The sequence below is a fragment of the Mixophyes fleayi genome, chromosome 2 (assembly GCF_038048845.1).
Source record: "Mixophyes fleayi isolate aMixFle1 chromosome 2, aMixFle1.hap1, whole genome shotgun sequence".
Taxonomy (NCBI): Eukaryota; Metazoa; Chordata; class Amphibia; order Anura; family Limnodynastidae; genus Mixophyes; species Mixophyes fleayi.
In genome coordinates, this window is record NC_134403.1 from 295,837,749 (window position 1) to 295,863,138 (window position 25,390).

The 25,390-nt window shown below is 39.4% G+C and overlaps 1 protein-coding gene across 6 annotated transcripts in view; it reads right to left on the reverse strand.

Moving 5' to 3' along the window:
* The window catches only part of SYTL5 (synaptotagmin like 5), a 138,214-nt gene extending 119,307 nt beyond the window's left edge, over positions 1-18,907 (reverse strand). For 3 of the 6 annotated variants that reach the window (XM_075196446.1, XM_075196445.1, XM_075196438.1), the window contains exon 1: positions 18,793-18,906. The gene's annotated coding sequence lies outside the window, so the exon portion shown is untranslated. Of the gene's footprint in view, positions 1-18,792 lie in introns of all 6 variants that reach the window. The other 3 variants (XM_075196444.1, XM_075196447.1, XM_075196448.1) reach the window with 3 other exon arrangements.
* Between the last annotated feature and the right edge of the window lie 6,483 nt (positions 18,908-25,390).

The following is a 25,390-nucleotide window of genomic DNA, read 5'->3' on the forward strand; positions in this document are numbered from 1 at the left end:
GGGCAGCGACCCCAGCAATTATAGGTAACACCGTGTGGTTACTAGTCACTGACTGCGATGCTCTCCTACCTACTGTGCCTCCTCTGTGAGGGAAGAAAAGTTAGTGCACAATATAAAGCATGGCTATGACTAAAACGGGTAGGAGGGAAGTATACGATGCAGGAAACCAAGAGACCCTGTCTGCCACGAGAATATATAGAGAAAACTATGGACTCTCCCTATGGATCTTATTGGCTGAACACTGCAGTTCATGACAGACACACACACACACACACACACACACACACACGATTTTAAGAGCATTCAGCTTATTGCCTCTCTTGTGACATTTTTAAAACTTAAGCTGTAAAGACCAATGAGTGACTTCCTTTGTTGACATATTTATTATGGATTGCACAACTTGTTTTCCTGGATGAGCACCTTGGCAGTTACTTGAATGGTAGTGCCTGTTTTTTCTATGCATGTATGTATGTATGTATGTATATATATAACCTTTAAATTGTCCCGATTTCAGCAGGACACTCTAAATCTGTGGATTTTGAAACAGGGGGACCTTAGAGGAAATTGCAGAAAGCATACATCTCACCATTTAGAATCACGAAATTGGGAAAAAATAAGCCCTACCCCTGTTCCTAACAAACTCCACCTACAAATGGGGAAATGTTTACAACCCCACCCACTTTTAAGTCCCACCCCTTTTGCGTCCTGCGAATCATAATTTACTTCCAAATTCAGGACAGTTTGGTGTTATATACGGAAAGTGGGTGTACGTGGATGGATTGTAACGGCGTTTGTATGCAGTAAGGGCATAGTTTTGTAAGCTGAGGGCTCAGGCTTATTTTGTCCCAATTTTGTCTGGATAAATGTTGAGAGGCATATATTTCTTTATAATTCCGTTAGATAAATCATATGGGGAGGATTTAAAATAATAAAATCAGTGAAACAAAAAAGGTTACAGAGGTGACACTTCCTTTTTATATGAGTCTAATATACATTAATAGTGTTTGTTTAGCAAACTTTGTTCCCATCCATTAACTGCACATTGAGAGCTATTAGAAGACTAATTGCCAGTCAGGAAGCTGTGTATTGATCTAAAACATTCAACTACAGACAATAGTATTACACTGTAAATGAATTATTGTTATTGCTAATGTAACTTATCTATGAACACTGATGGAATCTTGACTTTCAGGCCAACGTTGATAAAATCTGCTACTTGGTCTTCAATTTAAATGTATGTAAGTACAAAGCAGCGAACAAGTTACATTACATTCCAGCATTTAGTATAATATAAAAAACAGTATATGACATGGCATCACTGGACAGTCACTAGTGCGATAAAGCAGCATATATCACCTGAACACATAGCTTCATCCCTATGAGCTCAAGCTATAAAACAGATTAATTAGGCACAATGAAGTCATACAGTAGTCATAACTAAAAAAAAATGTGTATTTTAAAATTGTTAGTGTAAATTAATTTTGTCTGACTCTAGGGGCGAGATTTACTAACCTGTGGTTTGTAAACCGCACAATATACTAAAAGGTAAGCATTCAGAAATCAAGTAAAAAGAAAAATCCTCTCCCTTACATTTTCTAAAAGCCAGAGTCTACTGTCTACTCAGAATTGGACCCTGTCCTCTAGGGACAGCCCCCACACCTAGAGATTAATAGCCCAATGACCGGCAGCAGTGGGACCCTCCTACTGCCCTTTTTGTAGTATTCACTAAATATAAAAATCTTGCAAGCATGATAAAAATTGTCGAAACATATCTTACCTGTCCACCTTTGCCAAAAGATAATGTTCAGTGTAAATATACAAAATAAATAAAACTTTGAATAATCTTTTACTTAAAACATTTTCCCATATTATATTAGAGATTTTTGTCATTTGAAAGATACAACTCAAGAGTTGTATCATGGTGACAACTGGATCTCATGGATTAAAATTATCTTACACAATTCCCATGTTTCCAAAGAGTGAATGTTATTTGCTATTACTGTGGTACCACAAAATGGACAATGGCTATTTTACAGGAGAATTTATTGCTTTACTTGAATTGATGGACTAATATAGGTAAGAATAAAGATTTGAACCAGATTTCCTTTATACTTAACCAGGAATGGAACAGTGTATCATCAGCAACAGCAAAATTTGGGGAAGGGGCCGATGATACTGAACAGAGCTGGAGTCTCTTCTGAGCATGCACGGGTCCAGCTCATGCTCAGAGGTGCAAACGGGGCTTCACTGTGCTGGAAGGGGACTCTGGTCTTCTAGGAGCAGAGTGGCAGTCTCGAGAGGGTGACCCGGCATTTTAATCTCTGCTCTTCACTATGGAATATAGAAGTGTGAAGCTCACACCTTCTGCCTCTATGGCAGTTTCAGGTTTTTTTTTTCCCTGAGCCTACTGCCCCCAAACGGAGCCCTTGCAAATCCTTAATTGGGTATAATCTAGTACTCAGAATCTCTTGATTTAGTAGCGGTTACCAATCTATATTTTTGGTGGATCTAGCAGTCAGACTAACCTCTTTCATTACAACTCAGGACTGGTGCCTGGAAAACTCATTGCATATCTGCATTTCACACTTAACACATACTGTATAAGTCTGTGACTTGAAATACGAAATTCCTCAACCATTCACATACTAGCATAGAGTAAATCCCTTATGGAGTCACACTAGTCTGCCATAGGTGGGCTGCATTTGTCACATTCCACTTCCTCAATAATTGGAATGAAGCCCTTCGGCAGAATGTATGGGGGTGTCTGTGAGCAAAATAAACTGGGCCTTGTTCCAAGCTGTACATGTAGGGTAAATGTAAGCCAGATGAATGCAGATCAGGCGATCATTTGCAAGGAAAGTGAAAAGCTGTTTCCAGATTCGTAAAAATAAAATAATATAGTTAAGGGGTAAGAAATATATAGACACAAAATTACTTTATTTAAAAAAAAACACAACAGGAAAAAATGTTTTAAGCACATAATAAAGCATCCTTGGATGGCTCTGCTATTGTCATTCCGAGATACCAATAGGCGTACAGCTGCTGTACATGGTGAATAGACTTACCCAGGCTTTGCGATTGATATGCTGGTGGACACCAAGCTTGCAGTCTCTGTGTTATAGTGGAAACCTGTCCATGTTGTCTAGCACTGGGGCTGGTTGAGTACATGGATAAGGGGACATGCAGCCTGACAATTGAGAAAGTTCACTACAGAAAGAGATGGGAAGGGGCCACAGTTAAGGTGCAAGTATATTCCTAAAAATGAGGTACATTTACAGAACTCTCAAAACTGAAAGTAGATAAATCAATGAAGCCAGATGGAATACATCCAAGGATACTAAAAGAGCTTAAAGGGATGCTGATAACACCATAAACAGAATTATTCAACCAGTCTCTAGCTGCAGGAGTAATTCCAGAGGACTGGAGAGAGCAAATGTAGTCCCACTGCACAAAAGTGGAAGCAAGGAAGAGGCAAGCTACTTCCAACTAGTGAGCCTAACATCAGTAGTAGGAAAATTGATGGAAACACTCTTAAAATAAAGAGTTGTAGAATATCTCAAGTCCAGTAACTTACAGGATCCCAAGCAGCATGGATTTACTGGGGGGTAGATCATGTCAAACAAATCTTATTGCCTTTTATTACTGAGTAACTAAAGTAATAGATCAAGGGGGGGGGGGGGCATAGATGTAGCTTATCTAGATTTTAGTAAGGCTTTTGACACTGTCCCACCTCGCAGACTGTTAAATAAACTTGAAAGCTTGGGAGTGGATTCTAAGATGATTGACTGGATAAGATCTTGGTTGCAGGATAGAAAACAGAACTTTCTAGTATATGGAGGGCATTCACATGAAGGAAAGGTTACCAGTTATCTTTATTGGTGACATTGCAAATGATATTGAAGGGAAAGTATGTCTTTTTGCAGAAGACACAAACATATGCAACAGGGTACACACACATTTGGAGGGGTAAAACAAATGATGGATAATCTAGGTAGACTAGAGGAATGGTCAAGAGTGTGGCAACTACAGTTTAATGCTAAAAATGCAAAATCATGAACTTAGGTTTTGAGAACCCAAAGGCTAAAAAACGAATTAACGACACTATAATGGAAACTACTGAGGCAGAGAGGCAGGTAAGCAATGTAACAAAGCAATGAGAACGAATAGTCAGATGCTTTGTTGCATAGTGAGAGAAATCAGTAGCAGAAAGAACAATGGTATGGCCATTATGGAGACCATATCTCCAGAAGGATATAAATACATTACTGTATGACTGTACAAAGAAGGGCAACTAGAATGGTGCATGGCCTACAGCACAAAACTTACTCATAAAGAGTAAAGGATCTTAGTATGTACAGTGTAGAGCAAAGAAGGGAAAGGGGGAACATGAACGAAACTTTGAAATATATCAAGGGTTTTAACAAAATACAGGAGGGAAATATTCTTCAAAGAAAGAGAAGTATTAGAACATAAGTACATGCCCTGAAACTGGATGGACGTAGGTTCAGAGGAAATATGAGGAAAAATTACTGCATAGAAAGGGCAGTGGATAAGTGGAATAGCCTCCCATCAGAGGTGGAAGAGACTAATACAGTAGAGCAATTGAAACATGTTTGGGATAAACATAAGGATATCCTTACAAAGAACCAAGGATCAAATAGGTTTTGAGGTTACCATAAGTTAAAAAATGGGCAGACTAGATGGGCCACGTAGTTCTTATCTGCCATCAAATTCTATGCTTCTATGTTACTTGTGACCTTTTGTGAAGTAAGAATGGCAATGCATGGCAAGGAACACCCCTGAAATATGCATAGTCATTTTCACTTGGTACAAGGTCCTTAATTGTGCACCAGCACAGAGGTGGTGGAGATCAGGTCTCATCCTATACTTTTAATGAGACAAAGCAGTTCCTATGTACAATGCACTACTGAAAATACCAAATTTAATAAATAGGCTGCATGTACTCAACCAGCCCCAGCACTAAAGAGCCTAGTTTCCTCAATAACATGGAAACCACAAGCTTGTGTTTATACTAAAAACACATGATTCACATACAGTAGCTAAATAGGTGTTACAAACATCAAAATTTGTAAAAAATAGTTTCTATTACTAGTATATGGCTTTAAACTATGCTAAGATACACTTATGTTTATCTAGGCAAGGTTTGGTACTGATTTTTTCACGAACTGATCATTCTGAGTATAGAGATGAGCGAAATTTCCAAACCGTTTTGCAGAATAGTCACCTATGTCATCATTTGGCCGCCAAATTTTGAAAACTACTGTTAAGGCTCACGCCCCAGGTATCAACTCCTAAAACCGCTTCAGAGGTCTTCACCTATAGCAGCCGCCTTTCCAGTAGAGCTAGACGCTCTCACATGTACTCTGATGCCCCCAGGTCTTGTTCTCTAGTAGTAGGAGCTGATTACCTGAGAACGTAAAGGTGTTTAACAAAGAGGTGGAGTGAGGATCCCGGAAAAGGTTTCAGGGTCACAGGCAAATCAGTAGCGTCAGTATCCGAGCAAGGGGTCAGGGTCACAGGCAAATCAACAGCGTCAGTATCCAGGCAAGGGGTCAGGGTCACAGGCAAATCCACACTGTCAGTATCCGGGCAAGGGGTCAGGGTCACAGGCAAATTAACACCGTCACTATCCAGGTAAGGGGTTGGCAACAGTAATATAGATAACAGGAGCAGCAACACAGCAGGAGGAGTATGCTAGGAAGCAGGGACTATAACCGGCAGGGATGCTCAGGGCCGCCTTCAGAAAAAATCGGGCCCAGTACGGGCCCCCGTGCCACCCCCCATGCCTGTGACAGATCACATGATCGCAGGGGGAATGATTCCTCCACCCCTGCGATCGGATCCTGGTGCCTGGCTGTCATGGTGAAGACAGAATAGCGGAGACCAGCGGCGGGCCCCAGGTAAGTCTTTGCTGAGTTGTTGTACCGGGCCCCCTGGTGAGCCCGGGCCCGGTACAACAGTACCCCGCGTACCCCCCTGATGGCGGCCCTGGGGAGGCTTTCCGCTTCCTGCCTAATATACTAGTAGTGACCAATGAAATGATTGGGGCACAGCAAGGATAACTAGCCCCCTGAGGCTAAAGCTAATTACCTAATTTGCATGCCCGCCCGGCTGCCCTGGATGCCGGGACGCGGCGCTTTAGTGAGAGAGCGTCCCGACCGTTGCATTGGCAACGGAAGTGACGTCCCGGTCATCATGTCGATGACTGGGACGCTGGGCCAGAGCAGAGAGCAAGTCGCGGCGGTGCCCGGACCCGCCGCGGCTCGTGACAACTGCACAGAAAAACGATGTGACTCTCGTTTATCTAGCTCTATTAATAGACTACAAATTCCGCAAAATACAAATTTACAAAATACATTGAGGAATGACATTTCACAGGATGGTGAAGCAAAAGTAGAATATGATTGTATCATTGGATGTCCAAGTCACTGCAAAATGGCCTGTTCTGCCTTGAAACTTGCTTTACACTAAATTTTGTAGCAACTTCACTGAACTCTAATTATAATGTCATAAGAGTTTTGATTGGGTGACAACTGCAGTTATCTCCAGCAAAATACTTTAAATAGTGACTAATAGGACTTTCTCCTATTTAAGCATTACTGTATAAACTTTAAGGTGTGAAGAAAATTGATTTTTACAACTTGCTATATACCCATTTACCCAATACCCATTCCCTGATTATATACAAAACATATACAGTTGCCCTTAATTACCCAGGGGTGAATGCTCCCGACTCTTCCATCAACAATATGTGCTGTTCCTGAAAGCCCCTGGAATGGAACGGTTAGATAGAGCTCCCCAACACTGGTTCAATGCCGCTCGCCTACGCACACAACAACATCCCTGTGACATCATCTCTGAGAGCCCCTACACCTGTGATGGGTAACCGGCTGCAAAAGGCCATTTGAGCCTTCATCTGCATCCCTAGCTCCTTCCTACTTCATTGTCTGATTTGTTTGGTATAGCTTGTGACACTTGTTTTAAGCAAGCTTCTGTAACAACAAATAAATATATAAACTCTGACTCCAACAATGAGAAGCCAAAAACTTTAATCAAAGTATTTGAAGAATTGTAATTTTAACATGGAATATGACATATCTCGTGCCATAGTGTAACATGAGTTGGTAGCGTATTGGGAGCATAGCAGCATCATTTTTGTAGAATAATAATTTGATAATGTCTAAGAAGGAATGAGAAAATTATTAAATCATGAATTTTCTTCCACTACAGTCTAATATATCCATCTTGTATCACAGTATCACCTTGTTCCACATATTCTAGTTATATTTCTTAATTTAATAAAATCTATTTGAAAGGAGGCAATGGTTTTCTCATATTTCATGCTCTGATTGCACAGAACATTTTCAAGTATAGACAATTAATCTTCTCCGGGAGTTGAACTGATGCAGAAGTCAGCTTGTTTACTCATGCAGACATGGATTGCGTTCACTGCCAACATAAAATTAACAAAAGGTAATCTGAGGTTTTGTGCCAACTCCAACTATGGTTAAAAAATAGGTTTTTTGTTTTTTTTAAATAATTTGATACAATCATAGGGTCATAATTACAAATCTATTGTCACAACACAACTTCATGCTCTTACAGTTAGACAATGCAATGAATATGATCTCTGGCTAATTTGCCACACACACACACATACACACACACACACACACACACACACACACACACACACAGAGGCCAAGTGTGTACACAAACCATCCTAAACAACTGTATTGTAATGAACCTATTCATTCTGGTTGGCTTATGCCCTCACACACAAATGTGGTCAACAGCTGACATGGATTCAGGCTGGCCTGATTAAATCCAATCATATTTTAATTTGGCAGATCTGAGCATTTGTGACCCTCACATGTGTTAATGTTGGGCTCATGCTGACATAATAGCTTAAGCAACTGAAAAATGATATACACAAGATAGAAGTAGACCGCTAATCTGAAAAATGGATAACTAAAATAATTTCATAAAATAATAAACTTTATTCACTAATATCAAACATTAACATTAGTATAGCAAAATATAACACAACATTTTTTAATAGGAGTGAGTGCCTACAACAGCGGCCCGCAGGCCGTCAGCAGCCCACTGAAGCTTCACCTGCAGCCCCCCAACTGGCTGCTCCCGATCTTATCGGAGCTGTCGAAGTCAACCTCCGTGTCATGTGACCTCCTCTACACAGTGCAGGGAGGTCACGGGGCATACCTGCGGGTGGAGGGAGTGCACTGTGCTCTCCCGCCTCCTCTGTGCAGACCCTTTGAAGGCTGCCGCCTCTATCATGCTGCCTGTCACTGAAGAACAAGCTATTATGTTTACTTGATAACTCTCCTTGCTCACTGCTATTTGGGTGAGGGAACTTCAATGGACCCACAACAAGTGGGTTTTGAAGGATCTCATTTTACAACCTTGTTCCTAATTTGTTGTCTCTAAAGGTGAAGAAGAAAGGAGTGTGAATCCAGTTAAGTGTGATTAAAAGCCACTAAGGGCTAAGAAAATATTATTTTGTTACAGATATGATTTAGAGAAATATAATGCAAGCTCTTTTTGATTAAAAGCAAATCTTCAAAGGTGTCTAGCGGTTTATTTTATATTTCTTCCACACATAAATATAATACAGAATGTAAAGTAACCAATGGCAGATACAGTCTCTCATAAAATTCACAATAACACAACTCCATAGAGTAAAAAAGAATAATTTCAAATGATAAATACAAGAAGTTGCCCATCATGATCAACTGTTATGCAAATGTCTGGGAAATATATATTTCTTTACTTTATAACTTCATAAAATGTGTAATTATGTTGTTTAACATGATGATGTGTTATTTGTATGCAAATGAAGCCTGGGCCCTTGTTTCTAGTGTGCAGGCATCTGTTCATTAAGCTATTCTGTTATCATCTCTAAGCAGAGATTCCCATCTGCTAATAAAACACTCCAAACTGCTTCAACATGAGAGTTAGAACATGTCCAATTTACTATTTTTTGTGGTATAAGGAGAAACCCCGATTAAAGACCCAAGAATAATAATAATAATAATAAAAAAAAAAATAATAAAAAAAAAAAAAGAGCACGAAACTTGAGAGTGGTTCCAAAAGTATTCAAATCCAAGGGCTAGATTTACTAAACTGTGGGTTTGAAAAAGTAGAGATGCTGCCTATAGCAACCAATCAGATTCTAGTTATCATTTAGTGCATTCTACAAAATGACAGCTAGAATCTGATTGGCTGCTAAAGGCAACATCTCCACTTTTTCAAACCTGCAGTTTAGTAAATATACCTCCAAGTGTACCTCCAGGCACATTTTAATCTGGGTGCAAGTACGTACACACACACAGAGCCGGATTTAGACCTCATGGGGCCCTAGGCAAGATACTAGTTTGGGGCCCCCTCCCTGAAAAAATTCATAGCACTATAGTTTTTTATCATAACATATACCCCTATTCAGGGGCTGGCTGGCAGATTTTAGCCCTGGGGGGCAAGCACATAGCAGTGGCCCATAAGCAGCAGCCTATTTTTAAAGGGTGGTCTCACCGCCAGCCCTGGGAGGGCCCTCTGGGGACCTAGGCAATTGCCTAGGTTGCCTAGTGGTAAATCCGGCCCTGCACACACAAAACAGGCTGCAGTATATTATACATGCGTATGTATAATAAAAAGTCACATCAGAAAGCATAAAAAACTATTTTGATTATGAAATAAAATAACAACAGTTATCAGCATAATCTATTACATAAATGTTAGATTTCAAATAATAATAAATAATTTGTATATATATATGTATACATATATATATATATATATATATATATATATATATATATATATATATATATATATTACAATAATTACATACTTACAGATGTTTCCAATGCGTACTATATATGCATTGCGTTTTTATAATCTACCATACTTGCATACATATGTTCTGTGCTAACTAGTGGCGCGGATACGTGTCCTTTTTAAATCAAAGAGATTGGCGTGACAATCATCACTATCAGTCAGCATTTACACCAGCCCTGTTGTGGGTGCAACTGATAAGTCTGAAAACAAGCGCACTTACGACAAACGCAGGAATTGGCCTCAACTGTTTTGCGACACCCTTACTGTACATAGTCTACCTTAGTCTGCCCCATTCCACTTTAATTTGCATAAGGTCTGTTTCTGAGCATGTACAGAGCTATTTCACGCAAGATACTCTACACAAATCTAATAATTAATCTTAATCTGAATTTCCCATGACCACTGTGGGTTGTCAATGGGGGATGTTAAAGTCACCTAGGATGATGGACGGGAGGTCTGAGGAGAGATGGTGGGGAAGATGCATTGATATTTACTAACAAAACGTGACATACTGTACATTATAACAGTATACTAGCTGAAGTACCCGGCATTGCCTGGTTTAAATCTTAAAGTTATTAAGTTATCAATGAGTTGGAAGTAACGGTCTACATTTTAAAAATAATTAGCAGCTTAGCAGCTCTTCCAACACACCCATGAGGTGGTTGCCCAGTGTTGTTTTTGTTTTTAGCTTTAAATGTCATCCAAATCCATCCAGTGGAAGGCCCAGGACAGGCTGCCTGGGCCAAAGTTCTGCCCAGTGTACACCAACGGGAGGTCTGACCGGGACCCTAACCCCCCCTAAAACTTGGCCAGGATTCAACTGAACCACTTCATGTTGGTTTCATCCCAATCAGTGCAGAGGTGTCCGAATGCATAACTGGACAGACAAACAAACAATCCATCCAGTGGAAGGCCTACAATATGCTCCCTGGGTGAAAGTACTGCCCAGTGCACCCCAAAGGGCAGTCTGACCGAGATCTCAACCGCGTAGTATGTCTTCTGAGATCCAATGTTACCAATGTATATGTTACGTATACAAAACAACAGAACTTACAGATCATAAATTGCAGTATTTATCAGGAGCCATCTTGACCACCTCCCCAGTGTTACGACTCTTCCTGTGTTTTGTATTTGGCAGCAGTACCTTGTTCCACCAGAGGTGCTGCTGTTCTGTCCTAGACTCTTCTGCATGCCTGAAGGAGTTAATCTCCTTACCTGAGACCTAATTGGAACTGCACCTGTCACACTCCTTTAAAGATCTGCCTCAAGCTGTGCTCTGTGCAGTTAATCCCGTTTGTTCCTGGCTGCTACTCCTGCTCCTGTTCATTTGTTGTATACCTGCTGGACTGACCTTCTGTGTATGACCCCTGCCTGTTTTTTGGACCTTGCCTGCTTGCCTGAGACCCCGAATCATTTACCTGTACTGTGGACCATGCTGTTTTGCCTGTTGCCCTGATCTTTTTGCCTGACTTCTGGACCTCGTTTTTTTGCCTCATCTCAACCTGGCTATTTGGATTTATTGTCTGATCACTGCTTGATCCCTGGACTCTGTCTGCTCTCCTGGACTGCCTTGTGCCTTTTGGACTGGGGTAAAATTTATTTTATCAGCACCTGCCATTGTTACTATACAGTCTCTTTAGGAAACCTGTTCAAACCTGTGGATCTTTTGTTTGTGTATTTACTTTAATAAAGACACTTTGCTTTACATTTTTGTTGCTATTAGTAAATACACTGGGATTCATAACATGGCAAACGGGATGAACTGCACAGAGCACAGCTTGAGGCAGGTCTTTAAAGGAGTGTGACAGGTGCAGTTCCAATTAGGTCTCAGGTAAGGAGATTAACTCCTTCAGGCATGCAGAAGAGTCTAGGACAGAACAGCAGCACCTCTGGTGGAACAAGGTACTGCTGCCAAATACAAAACACAGGAAGAGTCGTAACAGTCAGTGAAGTTTTTGTCCAAATCCATCCAGACGAAGGCTCAGAACAGGCACCCCGGGTCAAAGTTCTGCCCACCATACACCAAAGGGAAGTCGTCTGGGACCCTAACCACACTAAAATCTAGCCAGGATCCAACTGGACCACCTCACGTCGGTTCCATCCCAATCGGTGCAGGGGTGTCGAAGATATTCGCCAACAAACTTTTTCTTTTATATATACATAAAAGAAGAATCCTCCATTTAATAATTAACAATAATACAATTTATATGAACTTTAATGTTTATATGACAGAAGAAAGAGTCTTTGCTGAGATCCTGGTGTAAATTACAGTATAAGCTACTGCTACCCAACAATTTACTTGCACATTATATATATATATATATATATATATATATATGTCATAAGATTGGGTTAGTAGTATCATCTTCTGGGGTTAGAGAGCAGCACTTTACTCACTTCAGCCAGGTAAATCACACCAGTGCTTTGTTTTCAATAGCTTCAGCTAGTTTTACTCACTAGCATGAAAATAAGGCAAAACAAACTAAATCCTTGCCGTTTGGCTTCTAACTAATACACAGTCACTTCCACTCTAAAGTGAGGGCCTAGTGCCCCACACATATACAAAACAACAGAACTTACAGATCATAAATTGCAGTATTTATCAGGAGCCATCTTGACCACCTCCCCAGGTAATGAGAGAATGAATGAGCATCTTTGCAGCCTTTTGCCAGAACCACGTAGGTACAATTCCTGATTATCCAACACTGACACAGGAAATTTAGAAGAACCGGAAATGGGTATTATGAATGGAACCCACCCTTCTTTCTCCATACATAACCCCAGGGACTCTTATCAGCTTTTCCTATAGCTGAAGACAACTTTGAGAAGCTCCTTTCCACACATAAAGTATTTCCCTGGGACTGTAAAACGTACATGACAGAAGCCTGTGAGATATACAGTATGTCTGCCTTTGACAACTTTCCCAGCACTTATCATCACCAGCCATTTATATAGCGCTACTAATTCCTCAGCGCTGTACAGAGAACTCACTCACATCAGTCCCTTCCCCATTGGAGCTTACAGAGAGAGAGAGAGAGAGAGAGAGAGAGAGAGAGAGAGAGAGAGAGACTATGGTCAATTTGATAGCAGCCAGTTAACCTACTAGTATGTTTTTGGAATGTAGGAGGAAACCGAAGCACCCGGAGCGGGGAGAACATACACTTATGGCACAATATCACAATATATACCTATAAATAAATATATATATATATATATATATATATATATACACAAAAATATTATTATCCTTTAATTTATATAGCACCATCATATTCTGCAGAATTGTACACAGAATATATGTCCATTCACATCAGTTTGCCTGGGTTTCCTCCAAGTGCTCTAGTATGTTCCAAAAACGAACTAGTCAGGTAAATGTCTTCTGACTAAATTGCTGTAATATGTCTGCATGTCTGTGTGCTGGTGTTAGGGAGATTGGATTCTAAGATTTTCTTGGGCACGGACTGATGCAAATGAACAAACATGTTTTGATGTATTTGAACAATCTTCATTACCACCACAGCTTCTTAAAAACTCATTTATGGGTTCCTGCCCTTGAAAATTATTACATTAAACACCAGAAAAAAAGAGTCTTGGACATATTAAAGTCAATATGTTTATGATTAAGTAAACATTTACTTATCAATTTCAGAAGGATGATTCTATTCATCGTGTATGTGAAATATATATGTATCACATATCATTTATTGCAGGTGCTGGAAAATTGGAGATTTATCTCCACTCAAGAAGCCAAACAATTAAATGGAATTCTCATAAGAGAACATTAACATGTTCTGAAGATAGGCAACACATATTACTTGCCTGGCCAGACATGATATATAAAAAATCAATACACCTTTCATTTACTAAAGCTGGAGCTATGCTTCACTAGGAAAAACATATAGTATACTATAACACAAAAGCAGATAATTGAAGATACAAAAATATTATATAATGGTGTATAAATATGGAAAGCCTCAAATGTTATTTTTTTATACTATACAAGTTAACCCGTGCATGATACTCATGCATTCTAGTCAAATCAAGCTACTTAAGGTGTTAAAAAGGTTCTTGTCATGCATTTGGGCCTAGCCCAGGCCTCCTCAGGGGAAGAGCGTTACTTCCCGACGCAAGCGCCCTTTTTTAATGTGGTTTTGTCCACATGTCACCACCTCATCATTTTTCTCCATCACCTCATCCTTCATCTTCATCGCCACATCCTTCATCAAGCTACTTAAGGTGTTAAAAACTCCCCAATGTCACCCCCGGCAACCACCAACCACTCCCAACTGTCACTTCTCCTTCAAGAAATATATAGGTCAGTGTATAACTCTGCCCAGCAGGTAGCGCTGCAGCTTGTTTTTTTTTTCCACACACGCCACTAAGCATTTATATAGTAGACTATATACATTTAATAGTGGTCTCTTTTAAGTATCTGTATACACGGGAGTGTTTATCATAATGTATTTGTTCTTTTGTGACACGCATAAAATTTCTGCATTTACTTTGCTGTTAGTTTTAAATTTAATCTGAGGGAAAAAACAAAGCAGAAAAAAAACAGCGAAAAGCAGTGGAAAACAAAAAAGAATAGAGACAAAAGTAACAAAATGCTCATGGGTCTTAATCCATTACATATAGAAATATGTAGATAGGTGAAAATATGCTATGGGGTTCAGCTTTAAAATATAAAAATATATAAAACTTCTATTGCAGTTTTAATAAAGTCAATCAAATCCAAATAAATAAGACCAGGACAATTTTCCTTTCACTCATTTGTACACAATTTTCTTTTCACTCATTTGTAGAGGTATAATATGCACTGCGAATCCTTTAAGAAAAGATACATAAAAAGATTTAAATAACTCAAACCTTTGCCAAACTTCTGGTAAAAGCATGTTGTGTATGCACTATTGCATTTTAGTCAAAACTTGCCAACCTCCTCAGACTACTGACTAGCCTGCCCATACTCTGTTGCTAAGCACTCTCAAACTTTGTTCTCAAATATTACACTGTCAGGCACTTGAGACATTATTAAGATATGCTTACAAGTGTCAGACACAGCATACTAGTGTCAAGAGTTCATTTTGCTTTTAATAAAGTAATATGGTGTTTTTAGATGAAAACCTAGTTAGGAGTGCAAGTAATTGTGGAAGAAACTGATTAGAGGTAGCAAATAGTACATTTATGGCAATGTAAATCAGCTGTCAGACCTGTATGTTCATGTTTAAGCAATATGTCTATCAGTGAAAAGGGATATCCAACTGAAAACATAGTATTGGTGGCATCCTATGATATCCCATTGTCGTCAAGATTCAGCTGCAAGAGATTTATATTTTCAATGACTGGGCCGACTCAGTTGGATGGAACACTCCAGGCAGGAAAGAGTAAGAAGTCTCGTCCTGCTGCATCTGTCCAGTGACGTGAATGAAGAAGAGATTAGATTGGATATAATATGCTATAGGAAATCTGAAGCAAAAGGGACGAATGTAAATAGCAAGAAAGTCCTAGGTGACCCTCCTCTTTTATAGGACGACAGGGTAAGTGAGGAAGTGTAGCCTCTGACACCTGGGTCCACTGTTCTGTGACTGCTGTGATTAATTCATGGCCCAGGTAAATACTTGTTTACAGTAGGCTTCAGCAGTGCAGTCGCAATCAGCTAATCACAAGCAATTCATTAATGCTGGAGATCCTCATCTGCTATTGCCACTGACCGTTCTATGTTAGAACGCCAACGTTCCGCCTTCTGCTTGCTGGCTAGTGCAAGTGGCAGAATCATACAAGTCTGGGCATGTGCAGAGCAATCTCACATAAGAAACCCACTCAGTGTAGTACTCACTCTGGATCAGCCCATAAAATGTTCTTTAACATTTTAGTACCTAGCAATATATAGTTTGGAAATATAATTTCTGAATCTGCCTTGGCAAATCTGAATTATTGTTCGAGTCTACAACTGATGACTATTTCTAAAGGTGGTGTCACAAACAGACTTTCGCATCTGTGTGTAGTTCAAAAAATACATTATTTTAGTATCGCTAAACAATTGTTTTTTAGCAATTCTACACCCTAACAGGTCCTGTTCTCAAAAACAATTCCATCTCAAAAAAATTAAAACACATGGCTGGTTAAAACATATTCATCTTCTCCTGTTTTACATTTCATGACACATTTTTATTGAATACCGGCCTATAGTTTCACTGATTACAGGGTGGGTGCAATTTTATTTGTCAGGTGGCACAAAACTGGCTAGCCATGGTTTCCGTCTAGCCATGTGTCACCGCAAAATCTCCAGATTCCTGATTGTGGTCAAATACAGCAATCTCGTCAGAAACTGGATTTTTCACCCATTAATAAGTCAAGCGCCTATCTTAAAAGCTTAATATAGGCAATGGTTAGGAAATGCTAAATTCTCTGTTGCCTTTGTCTAAGGAGGGAAACATACTTTTCAAAATTACAAAACTGCTGACCTTTTAAAAAACAATTATGAAAATAGTCTAATTATCACTTCCCAAAACATATTTGACTTAAAGTTACCATATTCCTTCCATCACCATTAAATGAACCGCTGAATGTCCCTAGTGACAACATGGGCAGTTTTATGGTAGAGAAAATAATCCTGAGTGGGCATACTTTAGGTTGCTTATCAGTCATAGGTTACCACAAAAACGTATTATAAAATCAGTTGTGGTGGTGCGATGTCATAGTGGGCCTGGCTGGGCCAAAGCTGTAATACCATTTCTATAGCTATGAGTCACCTCACGAAAATGTAATTTTACCTGATAGATTAGTTTACATGCAAGCTGGAGGACTCTTTGTTTAAATGTTCACATTAAATTGTCACTGTCAGCTGCTTATCACCCACAGATCAATGAGCAGACTGAAATGGTTTTCTTCCCACTTACTAGACAATTTGGTGTCTGTGCTTCCTCTTGTTGAATTTACAACCAAAAACGCTATACACTTAACCAAAGCTCAGCCTCCCTTTTTTTTTTGCCAAGGTTTCACCCAGTTATGATGCCAGGATTGGCCAAAGAAAATGCACTTCCTACTGTGAAAGATAACTTCACATTTCTAATAAAGAATGTTCTCACTCTTCAACAGATGATCATGGAACCCCATAACTGTGCTAAAAACTGAAGAAAGAATTAAGACCCCTGAATTTAACTCTTTCAGCAAACCTACTGTACACCTTTCATATTCTCCCATGAATTTCGGTCCTAAGTTTTTGGGGCAATTTACTATCGAAAGTCAGGTAAACTATTGCAAACAAGTTGAAACTGACTGTATCTCTTCCAATTCATCAAGTCTTCCTATATGTTACTTTTGATACCATATAGATCCACCCCATATCTTTACTGCAATCCACCACCTACAGATCCTGTGCTAGAAGCATCTGAGGATATTTCACCAAACTAAACCAATCAATCCAATCCTGACAGTGTCCTAAGGAAGGGGATCAAGAAAACACTTACCTCATCCTGCAGTGTGCCAGGGAAAGGCACCTGACTTGGGGCAGTGGCCCTCAGCTACAGAAAGCCGCAAGCTTTACCCTTCTTCACCGATGCCCAAGCAATGATTTATCAACACTTCTTTAACCAGCTGGACCCAACTGATTGACCATAAATTATATAATTTGGTGGGACTATAATAACTCTGTTGACCTCTTCATTTCATGCTTGGAAATCATTCCCTGGGTGTCTCCTGGCGTTTATGTTACTTCTAATTACTTCAGCTACCTGGATTATTGTTGCTGACTTTAGACGGTGTATGTAGACTTCTCTCTGGATTACCGCCTTACCCATGGATTTGTCTATTGCTTATGAACATTCGTTGCCAGCCCTGACTTCGGATTTGCTTAACTATCCTTCTGCTCACTTGTCTGGATTCAACGTTTTCTTTACAGACACCTCTACCAAACTCTAAACTGCACCAGACCCCATGCTCTACGTAGTGTCTTCTGTGGTAGTGACCGGAATAAATTGGACACAACTCTGCTTCTGGCTTTCATGTACAATAACCCTAGTGCACAGTTTTATGACACAAACTCCTTTTCATCAAACATTTAACTTAAAAAGTCTAAAATAATAATAATAGAAGTAGCAGTGCCCTAAACAATATCTGACCCATGAAAAAATATGTATTTTGCCATATAGCATAAGTTATATGGGGGAAAATTGTATGTTTTGCATAACAAGCATACTTTAAGATAACTTTAATGGCTACAAACAGGAAAAACATACTTCAATCATGTACTTGTATAATACACAAAATATATAAATATTATTCTTACTACAAATAGTACAAATCTGTTTGCCTAGCAATAGATGACAACTAGGCACAGTAAATCTCTATTACATGCTATAGCAGGTAACAACATTCTGCAGTTGCAGATGAACACAAGATGCTTACAAGGGAACATGTCAGAAAAACACCAGGTCAAACCACAAGGAAACCACTGTGAATAGGTGTCAGTGAGTAAAAATCAAACTTTCATGTAATCGGCAGAATTGACTATAAGTTAACGTGTAGTAGTGAGAAATGGCCATGTTTTTAAAATAATGACCACTGTTTGCTGAATAAATTTGGCCACGATTAAATGCCATTCACAATATAATACTGAAGTAATACCATAAAATTGACCTGTCAATTTCTTTTATTCTCAATTTGTCAGAAGCATAACACGCAAGGCTTCAATTACCTCAATTAGCTGCATGATATTGCTATGAAGCAAGCAGGAGGTGCTGGATTATTGTATCTTAATATTTTGTGACATTACAGAACCAACCTATACTTGATGTACAAGGGTCAAGGATTCCGGGCTCCATCAACATCAAGAACTCCAAAATAAGAGAAGCACATTGTTTACAAGGGGCACATAACTGAGAAACATGCAGTAATTAACTATCAGTGAAAACCACTTACTGTTAAGACGACAGGTGAGTCAGGGATTAGCTAGGTCCCCTTTAGTTTCACTACGTGCGCATCCCTGCTCTCCAAGCTGCTGCTGCTGCTGCAGGCAGCTGAGGGGAACCGAGACCCCGTGATCAGCCACATCTGAAGACGTCATAGTGATTTGCTGGCATTTCAACTACCTATATCAGAGTACTTGTGCCATCTAGTGGACATTTTGTATAAATACATTACTTACTAATATATAACTAGCTGCATCCTTATATTCTTGTCTGTGTACATTGTTTTATCATTAATAGTCCGTATTTCATTTCCTGACAATATACATAATTTACTTGTAATCTATATTTTTATGCTGTTTTGAAAAATTCAATATTTTAAACTATTCCTTCCAATATTATCTTTTTAATGGGGACAATGTGAAAACATCCTCCAGGTGTGTGCCTAGTGCTTCTGAAACAATAGACTTCCACTCATCTACCCCCTCCTGAAAAAAAATAACTTTTGGCGTCCGCTGCACCGGTTCACTGATGTTAACAGGACACACCTCCAAATATTCCTGGTATGGTACCAAGCAGCAGGACAAACCCCTGGAATCAAGAGAGCCTTGTCTAAATTGAGACAGTTGGGAGGTATTGTCAAACTGGCCTGTGTCGTTCTATTAGTGGGAACATGTATAAGACCTGTAAACATTTAGTAGATATGCTTACCAGCACCTATCAGCATGTTAACATATGATTGATATTCAAGACCAAAGGAAACAATCTTTTTGATAGACTAATGAGTCATTCAAGATACCCATCACTCTGACAGTTGCTAGGAAGTAGGATTATTATTCAGTACTAAAAAGTATTCCATGGATACAAACTATTGGGCTCATTTAGATTTGCATTTCCGTATTGTGGATGCCCGACAAAAAAACATAGCCATACACCTTGATTCAGTTTTTTGGGTATCAATGACTTGCGACTCATTACATCTGGAGAGGTGATGCGGGTGGCCGGCAGGTGTGGACAGAGTACAGTAAGGGTGTGTTTACATAATTGCAATATGCCTTTTAGGATACCTATCTCTTGCAGATGATGCAGGACTGGAGCAATGATATGCAATGATGATGATGATGACGATCAGTAGCACTAGCTAGCTACTTCTGATTGTGGAGTGACCTTTCCATCTGAGGAACATATGCATGCATGTACACTTTTTTAAATTAATAATTTTCCTATATACATCATGAGTACATAAAATGAGACCCTATATGTATAGGTTCAATTAAAAATATTTCTGTAACAGACCCCTGAAAATATGTCAAGTTACCTGTTACTACATATGTTGTTACTATAAGGTTTGCCATGCCCAACTGTCCTGATTTAGGTAGGACAGTCCAGATTTTAGGAGACTGTTCCAATGTATTTACAGTCAGGACTTTTATCCTGACTGCTGGATTGTTCGCAGGTACCTTCCGCAGAGCAGTAGCCCAAGGGTGCTGTGTACACCTCTGGCAGGCAATGCAAAAGCGTTTTCAGGGGCAGTCCTAAATGCAACATGACTATGTCCCTAGCTGGATGCAACACTGTAACATTTTGTGTAGTGTCCCAATTCACAAAGGAGAAATGTTGGGAGGTATGATTTTGATATTTTAACATAAGGGCAGAAAAAAAATCACCTCACTTATATTGTTACTAGAAGTAATTTATTAGGTGCTGCTTCTAGAACTGCATAAAAATTGTGATATAATCACATTTTTCAATTAAAATACTGAGCACCCCATAATATTTCTCAGTTACCAAACTTTTACTTGTTTTCTGTTGTCACTTTACCTGGTATCCGGACAAGTAACCACTTAAGGAGTTGCTGATATCACTGCTGCTGTCAGGTACCGCACCCTGTTAGCACTCAGTGGAGTGTGTGTCTGCAGAGCTGCACTATTTGTTTTTTTCTTCACTCTCCTGTATCTGGACAAGCATTCAATTAGGGATTCACTTATATCACTGTGTGGTGTCTTAATTGATTCTTACCGTCACTAGGAGTTGACCCAAGGTAGAAGAAGTGTGAGTCACACTGCACATAGCAAACACTCCCTGGTACTTGCACCCCGGGCGTGTGCACCTCTCTTTTATTCTGCATCAGAGAGCACTCAGCAGCGATAGCAAAACAATTGACATGACACGGTGACGTACCCTAACCACAGGCACACTTATCCACAATGCATTAAAAGTTTATTCTTGAGATATATATATATATATATATATATATATATATATTGTTAATATAGAAAGAGGGATGATGGCGCCAAATCTAGTAGTGCTAACTGGTACAGATCGTCCAGACAGTCAGTATTACTGTATATAGAAATATAAAAACAAAGTGTTCATCATGTCAGGCTGGTATAAGCAGTATAAACCAATGTTCATAATTCCTGATCATATGCCGAAACACAGACAGAAGAAAGCAGGAAACAACGTTTCAGATGTATCCGTGACAATCAGTAGCAAGTGATAGGTGGCAACGTACCAAAAAGATATAAATAAACAGCTTATCTGTATCAGAGGTTCTTGGAAATGGGCTCCAGTCAGCTTCAAGAGGTCAGGAACAGACGTGTAGATATCTTATGTAGGTATATGGTAACTGGATCATCAGCCACAGCACAGTCACTGCTCACAAACTCCACTCATACGGTGTATTAAGAGAGGAAAAAGCCATATAGTGTAGTATTTATGTGCAATAATTTATTTAGCATGTATCATAATAAAACACACTCACAATATATATAAGGTATAAAAGCTTATCTGTAAATCCTGTGGACATAGGATACTGCTACACGATGTAGATCACTGGGATATTTCTCGATCGGAGTACCATCCGATAATTAAGAGGGAGGCTGCCTACTCTTATGAAGAATAGTGCACACCAAGATCGGTGATTTATATTATTATTTACTCTCTTATTTTGAGTTTGAGCGCCAGTATTTATTATATCTAATAATACATATATATATATATATATATATATATATATATATATACACACACATATGATATTTTTATCTCTTTTTAGATTAGTTTATCTTAAAAAAAGAACAGCTTTTAGTCTTATACTGTAAGGCTAAAAGCTTTACTTTGTAAAACTTTTATTTCTAAAAACACAGTTTTTATTAAGTTAATACAATATATTAAGTGATAACAAATTCATGTTTGTATTATATAAAGTTTATACAAACTCATCCAAAGTATATTATATCAATATTTTAAAATATATGATCAGTATGTAATAACTTTATCAAAAGCATATGTAATAATGTGATTATAATAATGTGATTATAAAACATAATACTGTAGATATACAGTGTAAAATATTATAACTATGTTTTAATTTTACTTTTATGCCCTGCAAAGTGGAAAAAGGAATAAGCAGCAGAATAAAGTAGACTCAGAGTATGGGCAAGCCTAATGTTGATAACCGAGAGTGACAAGTGTCACGTAAGATATGTTTACCTTACACCATATGCTGTATATCAGTCTGTGGTTGGTTGTTTGTATACATGTGTCCAATAAATATATAATAGCACCAGGATCAGTGGGACTGGGTTGGTGGTTACGAAAGAGCGATAGTTAGAAGATATGAATTCTGCTATAATACAGGGCCAATAACAGGATTACTAGAGGGGTGGTTGATTTCAGAACAAAGCAAAAATAAAACTTGCCACAATAATAATAGAATTAGAAAACTATAATGTATATAAATGTAATAACATATGACATATACAAAAAAAAGAATGATTAAATAAATGTACAGTAATGTAAAAAAAACACTACATTAATATTAACATCCTTTGCATAAATCCATCTTGACCATCTTGCCAAATCAATATAATACTTTGTAAATTAATACATCTCTACAAAATTAATACTAATCTCACCAACCCATCCAAATAAAATAAAATAAATTACAATTAGTGTTATAGTCTCTAACCCTGTGCTTCACATGACTCTCAACTTTATATCTTGCTTACAGATATCCTGCTAAATGTACACAACTCCATGCCAATGGAATGGTTGCAAAATACTTACCAAGATCTTAATGTAATGTCTAGGGAGATGAGATAGTGGTATTGTCAACAATGATAGAGAGGTCGGAGAGAGAGGAGGTGCTAGATGGAAGGAGGACAATGAGTTCGGTTTTGACAATGTTGAGTTTAAGAAATCCTGAGGACATCCAGGAGGAGAGGCATGCAGACACCCGACAGAGGACGGAGTGAGTGAGATCAGGAGATGAGAGGTAAAGTTAAGTGTCATAGGCAAAGAGGTTGTACTGGAGGCGGAAGGAGCTGATGAGTTCAGCCAGGAAGAAGGTGTAAAATGAAAAGAGCAAAGGGCCAAGTACAGAGTCCTGTGGGACACCTACATGAAGGGAGGAAGGGGGAGCAGAGGAGGAAACATAGAAGGAGCGGTTGGCAAGGTAGGAGGTGTACCAAAAAAGGACGGTTCCGGAGAGGTCTATGGAGTGAAGGGTATGGAGCAGGTGGGGGCGGTCAAGGGTGTTGAAGTGTAATAAGAGATTTGGCCGAGAGGAGGTCGTTTTAGCCAGGGCAGTTTCTGTGGAGTGGAGGGAGCGGAAGCCTGATTGGAGAGGATCAAGGAGCGAGTGTTCAGAAAGGTAAGTGGTGAAATGATTGCAGACAAGCCTCTATTTTGGAGGCAAAGGGGAGAATATAAATGGGGCGGGAGTTAGAGAGTGTGGTGTGGTCAAGATTTGGTTTCTTGAGAATGGGTGAGAAGAGAGCATTTTTAAAGGATGAGGGGAAGATGCCAGGAGAGGCTCATGTACCCCTGCTATGACTCATTTCCCTCTCCCTCATCTTCCTCTCTCTCCTTCTAGCCCCCCTCAGCCTCTCTCATGGTAGTCCCTCTCTCTGCTCTTCTCTCTGTTTCCTTCTGTTCCTACCTAATCTCTCCCCTATCTCTTCACCCAAAATCTATTCTGTCTCATTGTTCCATCTCTCTCCTGCATGTCCCTCTCCCATCTAAGCCCCCAGATCAGCCCCATCTCCACTTTTCTCCCATCTGCAGTTCAGTACCCCTTCCCTCCTTTCCTTGCCTGTTGAGAGGCCCCATCCTCATTGTGTTTCTCGTACCATTATCCCCATTATCTCTGTCATCAACCTTGCTGAAAATCCTACCTACCCATGCAATCCAGCATCCCCATCAACCTCATCCACACCTCTCTTCTTCCTTCTACTCCTCTATTCTGTGCTCTCTGGAATGACAGGTCAGAATGTAGCAAATTGGCCTCTATCCAAGGTCTCTTTATCTTCAACCTGCTTGCCATCACTGAAGGTTGGCTATCCCTTGAAGACACCACCTCTTCCACTGCACTCTCTTTTAGAGACTTATCCTTCTCCCACACACCCAGACCTGAGGCATGGTGGTAGCATTGGAATCCTTCTTCACCCCCGCTGCTCATTTCGGTTATTCCCCCTGAACCCTTCCTCTTTCTCCACCTTCGAGGTCCACTCTTTCACCTGGCCTACCTCTGTGTGGCTGTTATCTGCCATTTTATTTTGGACATTATTTATGTGTTCCAAGTCCACTGTGAACGAGTCACACCTTTAAGCACATCTTTATAGAGGAACTAGGATCGTGATTATTTCACCCAGCTGTACAAACTTCAGAGGGGGTCCAATTTTTCCTCGAACAACCTCCACATCTAATTGGGACATTGCCCACTCCAGATTGAGGAGAGCATGTGGAAATAGGTGCATGTCACCACCGAGAGAATCATAGCATGAATTCTTGTTGGCTGTGTGAACCATATGGAGGGAGAACATTTCCCCAACAGCCTGCAGACTACTTCATGGTGAGGTCTTTTTACATCATAGACGGAACTCCAATCTAGTGACATGGTGGTTCTTTTAAAGTAGGATCATCCCCAATCTGGTAATTAGTGTAAAGCAAGAACTATAGTCTGGTGGCATTTAAAAAAGCATAATTCAAACCAAAACTGAAAATTCAGCTTTGGGAGTAATTCCATGAGTACAGCATAAACGCTGTACTCATGGTAATAATGCATAAAATATTATTTAGTCATCCAATCTGGAGGGTCATCCGATGTCTGCCATGGTCAGGGGATGTTATCTTTGCTCATGTACCGAACAACATGCTGTCTGTATAATAAAAGTCTGTCTTGGCAGGGAGTGAGAGAGAATACCTGGACTGCAGCAGATATTGCGAGTGGATTAGTGATGGAAGAGAGTCTGTTGCTACTAAGGTTTATAATCCCTCTCCCACTTGCCACCGCAAATCTTTTATACTGATCAGAAGTGTCGCTCTTGATTTATTTTAGCCTTCATGCCTCCTGACAACTGTTGAAAATTGTGTTTTGTTCATAAGCAATTAGGTGGCATTATTACCGTTTGTGAATATTTTCATGAAAAATTTACATTGGTGATTACTAAACTTGTTAAGTATGTGTGTACATAAATAATAACTTTTTTTTAAAATGTGAATAATAGAACCAAAGGGAATTACTAACTTTTATTTAATCTTGAAGTAAATCTAAAAGAAAGTTATCTGTTAGAATAGAGTCTTCACCTTCAGGCTAGCCATTTCAA